This window comes from Azolla caroliniana, unplaced genomic scaffold (genome assembly GCF_043228905.1).
Source record: "Azolla caroliniana isolate FFs.n. ecotype wild unplaced genomic scaffold, voAzoCaro1.0.p SCAF_10, whole genome shotgun sequence".
Taxonomy (NCBI): Eukaryota; Viridiplantae; Streptophyta; class Polypodiopsida; order Salviniales; family Salviniaceae; genus Azolla; species Azolla caroliniana.
In genome coordinates, this window is record NW_028230445.1 from 4,010,798 (window position 1) to 4,021,998 (window position 11,201).

Below are 11,201 nucleotides of genomic sequence, written 5' to 3' on the forward strand. Positions count from 1 at the left end.
CCTTTTCCTTAGCCAAACTGCTTTATTCCCTGTCCCTGTCAACAGAGATACGCACAAAATCCCCTAATAAATGTGCACTACCTAGTATTTACACCAATCGCCTTAATTACGAATTATGTACAATATATCAATCCTCGCGTCCACCCGTGTAAGAGCCGGTTCATGCGCCTTTTTCTTCGATTCCGCCTATGGCCAGTTTTTGTCAGGAACAGTACTGAGACAAAGAAGGAATTAGTACTAAACGAAGGATTAGTACTATGAGAGGTGTGGAACTTCTTCGAGAGAAGGAAGAAGTGAGCGAGACGGAGAGAAAGAGAGAGATCGAGAGAGAGAGAGAGAGTGATGATAAGAAAGATATGTATTATATGAAGAGAATATACAATGGTGGCTAAAAAGGCTTAAGACTGGCGTTGAACCAATTTGGTTCAATATAATGCCTAGTGCCCTCTTTTATAGTGTTTTCAGGAGTAATCCTGAAGCTTCTAGAATGTTCCAGAGAAATCTGGAATATACACTAATTTCCTATAATAAAATGTAAATGAAAATAATGATCCTACGTATTACAATAGATCCTACGTATTACAATAGATGACCCATATAACCCAAGGTCATGGGTTCGAGTCTTGCCATATCATGACACTATCCCCCCTTTAAAACGATGAGTGTCACGAGTCGTCTTGGATTGAGGACCTGGTTTGTGTGGATATTGACGATGGAAGTCTTCAAGAAGAGCACAAGCATTGGTCACATTCTCGATCGGTTCCCAAGTACGTTCGCTGGGGCTATAGCCTAGCCAATCGACTAGATAGTAGAGCTTGTTGCGAACAATCTTGGAATCAAGGATGGCGGCAACCTCGTACTCCAGCCCATCTTCAAGTTTGATTGGGGGTGGAGGTTGGATAAGACGTCCTGGGATGGTGCTCTCGTGGTAGGGTTCGAGGAGAGAACTATGAAACACCGGATGTATCCGAAGTTGAGGAGGTAGATCGAGACGAAAAGCGACATCATTAATCTGTCCAATAATACGGAAAGGACCTAATCGCCGATAATCTAACTTCTCACATGGACGAGTAGTCTTGATGTGTCGTCGTAGCAGCCACACCCGATCTCCAATATTAAAACTGGATGGAAGTCGATGACGATCCGCGTAGACCTTGTGTGTTTGTTGAGCTTGTTGGAGATGAGTAGATAAATCCGCTTGTATCTTGCATAACTGCTCCAAACGTTCCTCCGCGCACGGATTTGGGGACACCTCTGGGGTTTCAAGTACACTCCACCGGGGGTGACATCCCGTATAAGCATAAAATGGTGTAACTTTAGTGGATGCGTGGATAGAGTTGTTATAGGCAAATTCGGCGAAGTGGAGAATATCTACCCAGTCATCTTGATGATAGTTGAGAAAGCACCGCAGATACTGCTCCAGCATTTGATTTGTTCGTTCAGCTTGGCCGTCGGTTTGTGGGTGGTAGCCGGAGGAGATGTTACAAGTGACCTTGAGCATGTTAAAAAGGTGCTTCCAGAATTTTGACACGAACTGGGGTCCACGGTCGCTGATGATACTATCGGGAAGGCCATGATGCCGACATACTTCACGCATGACAATTTTAGCAGTGTCTTCACTGGAGATCTCCTTAGTACATGGCAAGAAATGAGCCATCTTCGTATATCGATCGACCATCGTTAGAATCGCATTGAACCCCTTAGAGACTGGAAGATTTGTGATGAAGTCTAGAGCAATGGATTGCAACGGCTTGATTGGAATTGGTAATGGTTCTAATAAACCATATGGATGATGCCTTGGCATTTTTGCTCTGCAACATGTATCACAAGTCCGAACAAAATCCTCGACAAATTGTCGCATACAGGGCCACCAGAATGTTCGTTGTACTAAATGTAATGTTTTAGTACTACCAAAATGCCCAACTATATATGTGTCATGACAGTTTTGTACTACTCGAAGGTGGCAAGAACCATTAGGAACATACAAAAGTTCTTTAAAGAAGAGTAATCCATCATGGTATTTGAATTGCCGATAGTCCGTACCTGGTGGTTGCGACTGTGAACACGACACTCGAGAGGGATCAATTTGTGCTAGTATAGCTTGGGCGAACGCATCTGTCTTCAAGTCTTCACGTATGGTATCGATAACGTGGGAATCCATAGGCATGTCAAAGATCTGTGTTGCTTGTAGTCGTGCCGGTCCCAAGATGACTTGTTTTTGGTTATCGAAAGCTGGCTCGCCGGGACGGGGTGCTAGATACGAACGCAATGATAATGCATCTGCCTTCCCTTGGTGCCTCCCCGGACGATATGTAATTTTGAAGTCGAAACGCGTGAGGAAGTGGGCCCACCGAGCTTGACGTCGATTCAACACACGAGCATCCTGAAAGTAGGCAAGATTCTTGTGGTCACTAAATACGGTGACTGGATGAGAGGATCCCTCCAGAAAATGCCTCCATTGCATAAAAGAATCCACTATTGCCAATAGCTCCTTATCATGAATTTCGTAGTTGATTTCGGCGGCGTCAAACTTGCGTGAGTGAAAAGCCACAGGATGTAGCTTCTCATCATTCCCTTGTTGTGACAAAATGCTCCCCAATGCAAAATCGGATGCGTCAGCTTCGATAATGAATGGTTTTTCCGGATCGACATGAGCTAGAATTGGAGCCGATGTAAATGCTTTTTTAAGACTCTCGAAAGCCATGTCCGTTTCTTCAGACCAGATGAACGGTTGTCCCTTCCTGGTAAGTTGTGTGAGAGGTAGAACGATCTTTGAGTAATCTTGTATGAACTTCCGGTAAAAATTGGCAAAGCCTAAGAAGCATTGCACATCCCGCACCGAATGCGGAGTCTGCCATTCTACCACCGTTTTGACCTTAGCTGGGTCCATGGAGATGCCTTCTGATGAAATGATGTAGCCGAGAAATTCCACTTGGTTGCACCCAAAACTACATTTTTCCAGCTTTGCATACAGACCATGTTCTCGAAGTCATTTTAGTACTAATAGTAAATGAGAATCATGTTCTTCTTGGGTCTTTGAATAAACCAGTAGATCATCCAAATAGATGATCAAACAATCATCCAATAGATCTCGGAATATATCATTAGCCATGTGCTGGAAGACTGCCAACGCATTAGTGAGGCCGAACGACATGACCGTATACTCGAAGTGCCCATATCTGGTGCGAAACGCGGTCTTCCATTCGTCTCTTGGTTAGATCCGTACGAGGTTATTGACGGGAACTCAAGGTTCCTTATGCACAGCGCTCGGCCACAACCGAGCTTAGGATCATACACAGAAAACGGGAAACAAATGTACGCGACACAAAGGAGAGAAAAGTTACATAGAATGTTTACATGGAAAAACCCCAAACTAGGGAAAAAACCACGGCAGCCCACAGGCTGCAAACTGTCACTATGTAAGAATGTACAATAGTGAGTTCACAGAGGCAACGACCTCGTGCTCACAGATCTTCGCCACAGGCGGCGGTTACAACAGAGGCAACGACCTCGTTCTCTCTCTCTCTCTCTCTCTCTCTCTCTCTCTCTCTGTATAGTTACGCACACTGATCTATTCCTGATTGTAACCTTATTCAAGCCACGGTAATCTACAACGAGACGAAGCGATCTATCCTTTTTCTTGACGAAGAAAATGGGCGCGCCGGCTGGAGATTTCGAATGCCGAATGAAACCATTTTCCAAATTCTCCTCTATATAGGCCCGAAGGACTTCCAGCTCGGTTGGTGACAAATTGTAGATCGGTCCCCATGGCGGCTCTTTTCCCGGTTGTAAATCGATGGGGCAATCGTACGGTCGATGACGAGGAAGTGTGTTGGCTTGTACTTTATCGAACACATCGGCGTAATGACGATACTTCTCGGGAAGTTGAACGATGGATTCTTCTTTAGTGGTGCTGGAGGGGTTTACTGATATTGCAAAGAGGAACATTTCCTCCTTGCACCCTTCTTTACGCAACTGACGTAGCAAAATGGTTGCCATCTTCTGAGTTGACCCTTGGGTTTGTCGACACTGGATTTCTCTTGTTCTCCAATCTATGTCTGGGTTATGTAACTCAAACCACGGTAATCCTAAAACTATAGGATGTTCTGGGATACTAATAATATTAAATGATACTACACATGCTAAGTTATCTAAGACAATATTAATGGGCTCTGACTCTTCTATGATATTTCCGGAAGCAATGGGACGTCCATCAATGACTACTACAGAGGCTGGACACTGGAGTTTTCTTAGGGATATCTTATGAGTTTGAGCAAATTTCTTATCCATAAAGCAAGAGTTAGCTCCGGAATCTAGGAGTGCTAGGACATGTACTGGAGGGGTACTTTTAGTACTAACTGTTACTTGGGCTACGAACACATCACTAACTTGCTTAGAGGGAATGGAACCACTAATGGGTTGCACAGATCTAGGGCTGTCCAACCAAACGACTCCTATTTTGGCTGGACTTAGTCGTTTAACTCTTCTTCTAACTGACTAAGGACATCAAATTTGTTTGCTAGATCTGGGATATTAGTACTATTAGGACTATCAGATATCCCTACTGAAATAGGCTCAGGTTTAGTACAATTAGAACTAGCGACTATTTGGTTTACCTGTCTTCTTGGCCTATGGGGGCAATTTATTGCGATATGTCCTGGTCCACCGCAGTAAAGACATAGTCGATTTGTACGGCGTCGTTGCCTTTCTTCTTTAGATAATGGCCCTCGATGATGTGTAGTGTCAATCTCCATCGGAGTCGGAGTATTCGCTGGAGGCGCATTATATGACTCCCTCGAAAAAGGTCTTGCTACCACTGAGGCGTAGGTGGGCTCTGATCTTGCCCTCGGCATCTGTAGCTGTCGTTCCGAACGTCGCTCAAAGAGGCGGTTGTCACATCTCACCGCGCGACTGATTGCTTCTGTTAAGGACTTTGGCTCTTCGGGGAAGGTCAAGAGTAAATCCTTGACGTCGTTGCGTAAACCATAACGGAATTGCTCCATCAACGCTTCATCATCCCAAGGGATATCGGCGGCGAGTAGGCGAAAATCTGCAGCGTATGTAGAGGCTGGACGGTCACCTTGGCGTAATCGCCGGATTTTGTTGATTGCGGTCCTGATGCTGTCAGTATCTCCGAAACATGCTTTAAACTCACCTAGAAACTCTTCAAAATTGTTGAGTAACGGAGATTCCTTTTCTAATAGTGGAGCGAACCATGACAACGCTGAGCCACTTAACAAAGTGCCTACTAAACCCACTCGTGATGCATCGGTGGGATATCGGGAAGGATGCATTTGAATAACTAATCGTACCTAGTTAAGGAACCCTCTAAATTGCGATCGCGTTCCATCGAACTTCGTGGGAAGACCAATCTTGGGTTCTTTAAGAACCCCTTGTGTTCCGGGCCCTTGTTGTTGCATCGCTACGATGGTTGCTTCGAGTTGTTGCACGCGTAACGCAAGTTCCCCATGCTGTTGTTGCGTTTGCTGCTTTTCTAAGGAGATTTGCTGAAGATCCCCCAACAATCGTTGGTTTTCTTGTTCCAAAGCATGGAACTTCTCCTTCAAGCATTGAAATTCCGAGAAAACAGATTGATATTCTTCAGCGCTAACAGTAGCCATGGGATGAAAGAAAAGAGGAATAAAAGATTAGTAGGAAATGAGAGAGACAGAAGGTAGGAAAAAATTGGTTCAAATTGTCAAGAACAGTACTGAGACAGAGAAGGAATTAGTACTAAACGAAGGATTAGTACTATGAGAGGTGTGGAACATCTTCGAGAGAAGGAAGAAGTGAGCGAGACAGAGAGAAAGAGAGAGATCGAGAGAGAGAGAGAGAGAGTGATGATAAGAAAGATATGTATTATATGAAGAGAATATACAATGGTGGCTAAAAAGGCTTAAGACTGGCGTTGAACCAATTTGGTTCAATATAATGCCTAGTGCCCTCTTTTATAGTGTTTTCAGGAGTAATCCTGAAGATTCTAGAATGTTCCAGAGAAATCTAGAATATACACTAATTTCCTATAATAAAATGTAAATGAAAATAATATCCTACGTATTATAATAGATGATCTAATGGTCAAGAGCTCGACCCATGTAACCTAAGGTCATGGGTTCGAGTCTTGCCATATCATGACAGTTTTCTTCATGACATCCACCCCCACCAAACCGCACATCCACCGGCATGCGCCAGAGATGGGTAGACACCGAAGAAAACCGGCTTCACTCGTCATTCTCCGATTCTCCGTCGGACCTGAATTGATCATCGTTGTTACTCTCGCTCGCCGGCTCCGGCTCGTCTTCGAACCACTTCTTGAACTCTTTGATCTGCTTCCCGACCACCGGCACCACTAACCGTGTACCGTCGAGTTCCGCGAGGTGGTACGTGCCGTTGTCGTTCGTGCTCATCACCGTGTAGGGCCCGAACCATCTCCTAGCGAACTTTCGCACCGCCTTGTGCTGATTGTCGAGGCTGTTGTCGTATACCAAGACGCAGTCGCCTTCCTCGATCTTCTTTGGTCGCAACCGGTGCGTTCGGTTGAACCGGGTCTTGTTCCGCTCCCTTGCCGCTGGCAGCTTTTCCTTCGCCTGTATCACGTCCTCCGGCCTCCGCTCGAGTTGCCGAATCCGCGCCGCCAACAACTCTTCTCGGCTCATTTCGTCCTTCCAATCTACCGCCGCCCATGAAGAAACCGTCCGTTCCACCGGCATGATCGGCTTTTGTCTGTACATCAGCTCTGCCGGCATAAACCCTATCACCGAATTGTGCGTAGTTCGGTCCGCCCATAGTGCGTAGGGAAGGAGTCGCGGCCAATTCCCGACTTGCCCTCCACATGCACGCACCAACGCCTTTACGATCAGCCCATGCCCACGTTCCACCTTTCCGTTCGCCTCCGGATTGTACGCCGTAGTGAGGGAGAATTTGACGTCTAGCCGGTCGAACAGCTGCTCAGCCTCCCGCGCATCCAGTTCTCCCAGTTCGCCACGATCCTCCCGACGTACCTGTATCGACACACCACTTCTTCGATCCGGAAACGGCATACCGCCGTGGTTGTCTTGCTTTGCAGTGCACGGCCTTCCACCTGGTTCGTTAAGTCTTCTCGTGCAAGCACCAGGTATCGCATCTGTCCTACCCCCATCGGCATCGTCACCAAGTCTACCATCCACTTGAAATGGACCGTAGGCGAGTAGGTCGGGTGTCGCTCATCCCAGTGTCGGACTACAGAGTGCATCTGACAGCTTTCGCAAGTTGTTACGAACTGATGCACGTCCTGGTACAGCCCCGGCCACCAGTACTTCTCCTTCAGCTTCTCGAACGTGGCCCACGTTCCGCGGTGTCCGGCCCAGGGGCTCTCTCAAAATGCTGCCAGCAATTCTCCCTGTTCTTCTTTCTTTGCCACTACTCGTAGTGGGATGCCGCTCCTCTTCTTTGGGTGCCTCCATATGCACCCGTCCCGCAGGAAGAATCAGTACGCCTTCTTCCGTACCCAGTTCGCCCCCTCTCTCGCCCATGCTGCGTCCAGCGTCATTGTCCGTAGGAACCTCCCGATTTGGAGCCACTCCCCGTCGTACCTGCTTTCGTCAAATTCGTTAAGCGCCAGAGTGTCCCTTTTCCTCGTCGTTACATTCGCCGACTTCTTCGTCATCCGAAACCATGCGGTCTTCGTCGTTGAACCTTGCCCTCGAAAGCATGTCGGCCATGGCGTTGTCCTTTCCGGGTTCATGGACATAATGTACGCTATCCACCGGAGCATTGTTAGGTCCGGCATCGCGCATCCGGAAACCATGCGGAGTATCGGCAGGCAGTCCGTCTCGATGATCACCTCCGTCCTGATCAGATAATCCTTGTCGGCCTTGACTGCCGAAACGACACCCCAAAGCTCGCGCTTAAATTGGGCGTATCCTCACTGCAGCTCGCTCAATACCTTTGCCTTGAACCAGATCGGGAATCGTACGCCGTCCTTGTCCTCCTGACTGATTACCCACCCGATCCCGGTCGGGCTGGTGTCCACCTTCACGCAGATGGGAACATCCTTGCCGTAAACCGCTTTACGGAGAGCCGACGCTACCGTAAGCGCCTCCTTTAGTCTCTGTACTGACTCCGTGTGCTCCGTTCTCCACTCAAAGCTATGCCCCTTTTTCAATAGTCCGTAGAGGGGTTCTGCGACATGTGCGTAGTGCGGGATCCAGATGTGGTAGAACCGCATGCTCCCAAGAATCTGCGGACCTCCGTGACCGAATTGCAGTCATGCTTCATCGCAGAGATGGCTTCCACCTTGGCCGGAGATGGTTTCCGACCGTATGGTCCGCATAGGTGCCCGACGACCATGATCTCTGATTGCCCAAAGGCCGACTTTTCCCCGGAGAAGGTGAGACTCGCGCCTTCTAGTCTCTGCAGCACCTTCTCGTAGTCATCGATGTGGGACGCCATGAAATTCCAACATCCGTCCGGCTCGATTGCCTCGTCCTTTTTCTCCACTGGGCATCCCCTGATCGGGATGTCATCTAAGAATGGCATGGTGATGTCCGGGATACAATCCCTGAGCACTTTGTTCATCGTGTTCACCATGTGAGCCACTGAGTTCGTCCCTCTTTGTGGTAGGGTACACATCCGCACTAGGCCGAGAGGAATCCGCATCGTCGTAATGTCTCTGCTCTCCATGGCTAGTTGGAACTGATCGTACCCCGAGTACAGATCACCGATAGAATAGATCGACCTTCCAGCGAAGGCCTTCGCAAACTCGTCTATGGTCGGTCCGATTCCTGCATTACGGATGGTCACCTTGTTGACTGGTTGCAGGTCCTGAATGAAGCACAGCGTGCCGTTCTTCTTCGGCACCGTAAACCATCGATTCGAATACGGGGCACTCGACGGTTCAAGGATGCCCATCTCCACCATTTGCTTCAGGAGCTCTATCAACTTCGGGATGTGAGCTCTCGGCACCAGAATCGGCTTGAGATTCCACGGTACATGCGGTACCGTGAAGATCACCACCAGTTCGACAACTGTCGGGTCTACGCACCCGATCTCCTCCGGTGAGAATGCGAAAGCCTTCCCGTGCCTCCCGAGCATTCTCTGAAACCGGTCCTCCTCCGCCCGTAGTAGAAAGCCGCCCCCACCAACCTTGAGCTTCCGTAGCGTTATGTCGGTGAACCGGTGCCCTATGCCAGCCGGATTCCGTTAACTTGGGTCCGACGCGACCGCTCCTCGCTGCCCTATGGCAAGGGTGCCGCGACTGGCCTCACCTTCCAGTCCACAGTCTTGTACTTTGTATCCACGCGGGCCATCCGATCCGACCCGATCCTTTCCCCGAAGTCCGTGATGACTTCGTACATTCCTATTGACCCTACCGGAACGGTCCGGTCTTCTCTAAGGTCTTCACGGATCACCTTTCGCAGTTCGCCCAAGGTGTCGTCAAAAGAAACCGCCTCCACGGCGCTGCTGATGTCTTCATCGGGGAAGAGGACTCTGCATCCCCTAAGCCGCTCCTCCGCTCGCTTCCTCTCCCGGCCGTTGACGCCGGTTATAGTACAACCTCCGTTGTCGGAGAGCCAAAATTTCCTACCTATGGTACAGGTCTTCTTCCGTACTGTACATTTGTGGGGTTCTTCTCGGGTGTCTAGACTATCGCGGCCCCCCGCCTTGATAGCCCTCTCTAAAAATCCCCTCGGGTTTCGCCGCCGAGGGCCTTGCGGTTACGCTCGTGATTTGGTCGCACCGTTAGGAACTGGACCGAGTGACGCCCGTCCTGGCTCTTGACTCTTGCATAGGCTGAACCGTTGTCCAGCACCTTGGTCTCCATCCGTGCCGCCGTGATATATGGCTCTCCTAGCATAACCGGATCCGAGGACGTCTCCTGCACGAAGAAGTGTTGGTCGATCTCGACATCGCTGATTTTCACCCATACGTTCGGACAGGCCCCATGTAGTTCTTCCATGGCACGCGTCGCTGCCCGTATCTTCCAGTCGTGCTTGGTGTTGATCAGCCATTTTCCCTTCTTGTAGAAATCCATGGACATCAGGTTGATTTCGGATCCATGGTCTACCAACGCCACCACCGGTTCCAGAACGTTGTTGATCCGTACAGGGGTTTCCGTAGTTCCCTTGGCCCAATGCGGCTTCGTGTAGTGGCTTCCCGCTAGCTCGTCTTCTAGGGCTTCGTCTTCCAGGTGCATGGTCCGCACCTCTACCGGCTTCTCCGGTTCTGGCTCCGTCGAGAGCCTCTTTCGCTTCACCAAGTCTACAATAGAGTCGTGGAACTCCCTCTTGGCGATTCCCAACACCTCCCGCAATGACAACTCCACTTTGCTGTCGAGGATACGTTCCTCCAGGACCTTTCGCAGGTCTGTGGTCCTTTTGATCTCAATGCTCAACCAAAACCCCGCCTGCTTCTTTCCGTCCGGCGCGCCTGGGTTGCCGGCACCGGTCGGTTTCGGTCCAAACCGGGTCTCATACCTCTGCGGGGGGCCGACCCCTCCGGCCTTTCCTGCCCGTTTGTCCTCCACCAGAACCTTGTAGTTCTAGCAAGCGGCTTCTATGAAGCCCGTTTTCTCTTCGACCGGATCGTCCCAACCGGTGACCTCTTGGACCCGCTGTTCCGCGCGGTCCGCCTCTTCCTTCTTCAGCCGAACTTCGAAGAGGCCTTCTAGCACTAGCGGCTAGAATCCGGAGTCCTTCGCCTTCCAGGTCTCAACACCCCCAACCCGAATTCCCGCCAACACCGAGTAGTTGACGACTTCGACGTGCCATGCCACGGCCTCTTCCATCAACCTCTTCATTCCGCTGCGCCCTGTATTCAGTTCTAGGGCTCTCCGGGTCTCGCTCGCGTGCACCCTTCCGTTCCAGAGGTACACCACGTTGGTCCTAAGCGCATCGGCGAAATCCGCGCAATCCTTCCGAATTTGACCAATCGCGTCACACCACATGCACCGCTGCCCAGCCGGTTGCCTCCGGTCGCGCGGTTGTTCGCCGTTGTCTCTCTGGGCCTGTGCGATCTGTAGGTCGCACACCATCTATGTCAGTTCCTCCAGAGCTGCTCCTCCGGATGGGCCTCTGACCACGTCGTTCGATGTCGACCCCGACTCTGGCCAGATTCGGGTCTCTTCCTTCCTACCGGCCGGCACCGATACCGGCTCCTCGAGCCTCCTCCCCGGGACCGACCCCAACCCCGACGAGCTTCTGTCGCTCCAATCGCGTCATTTG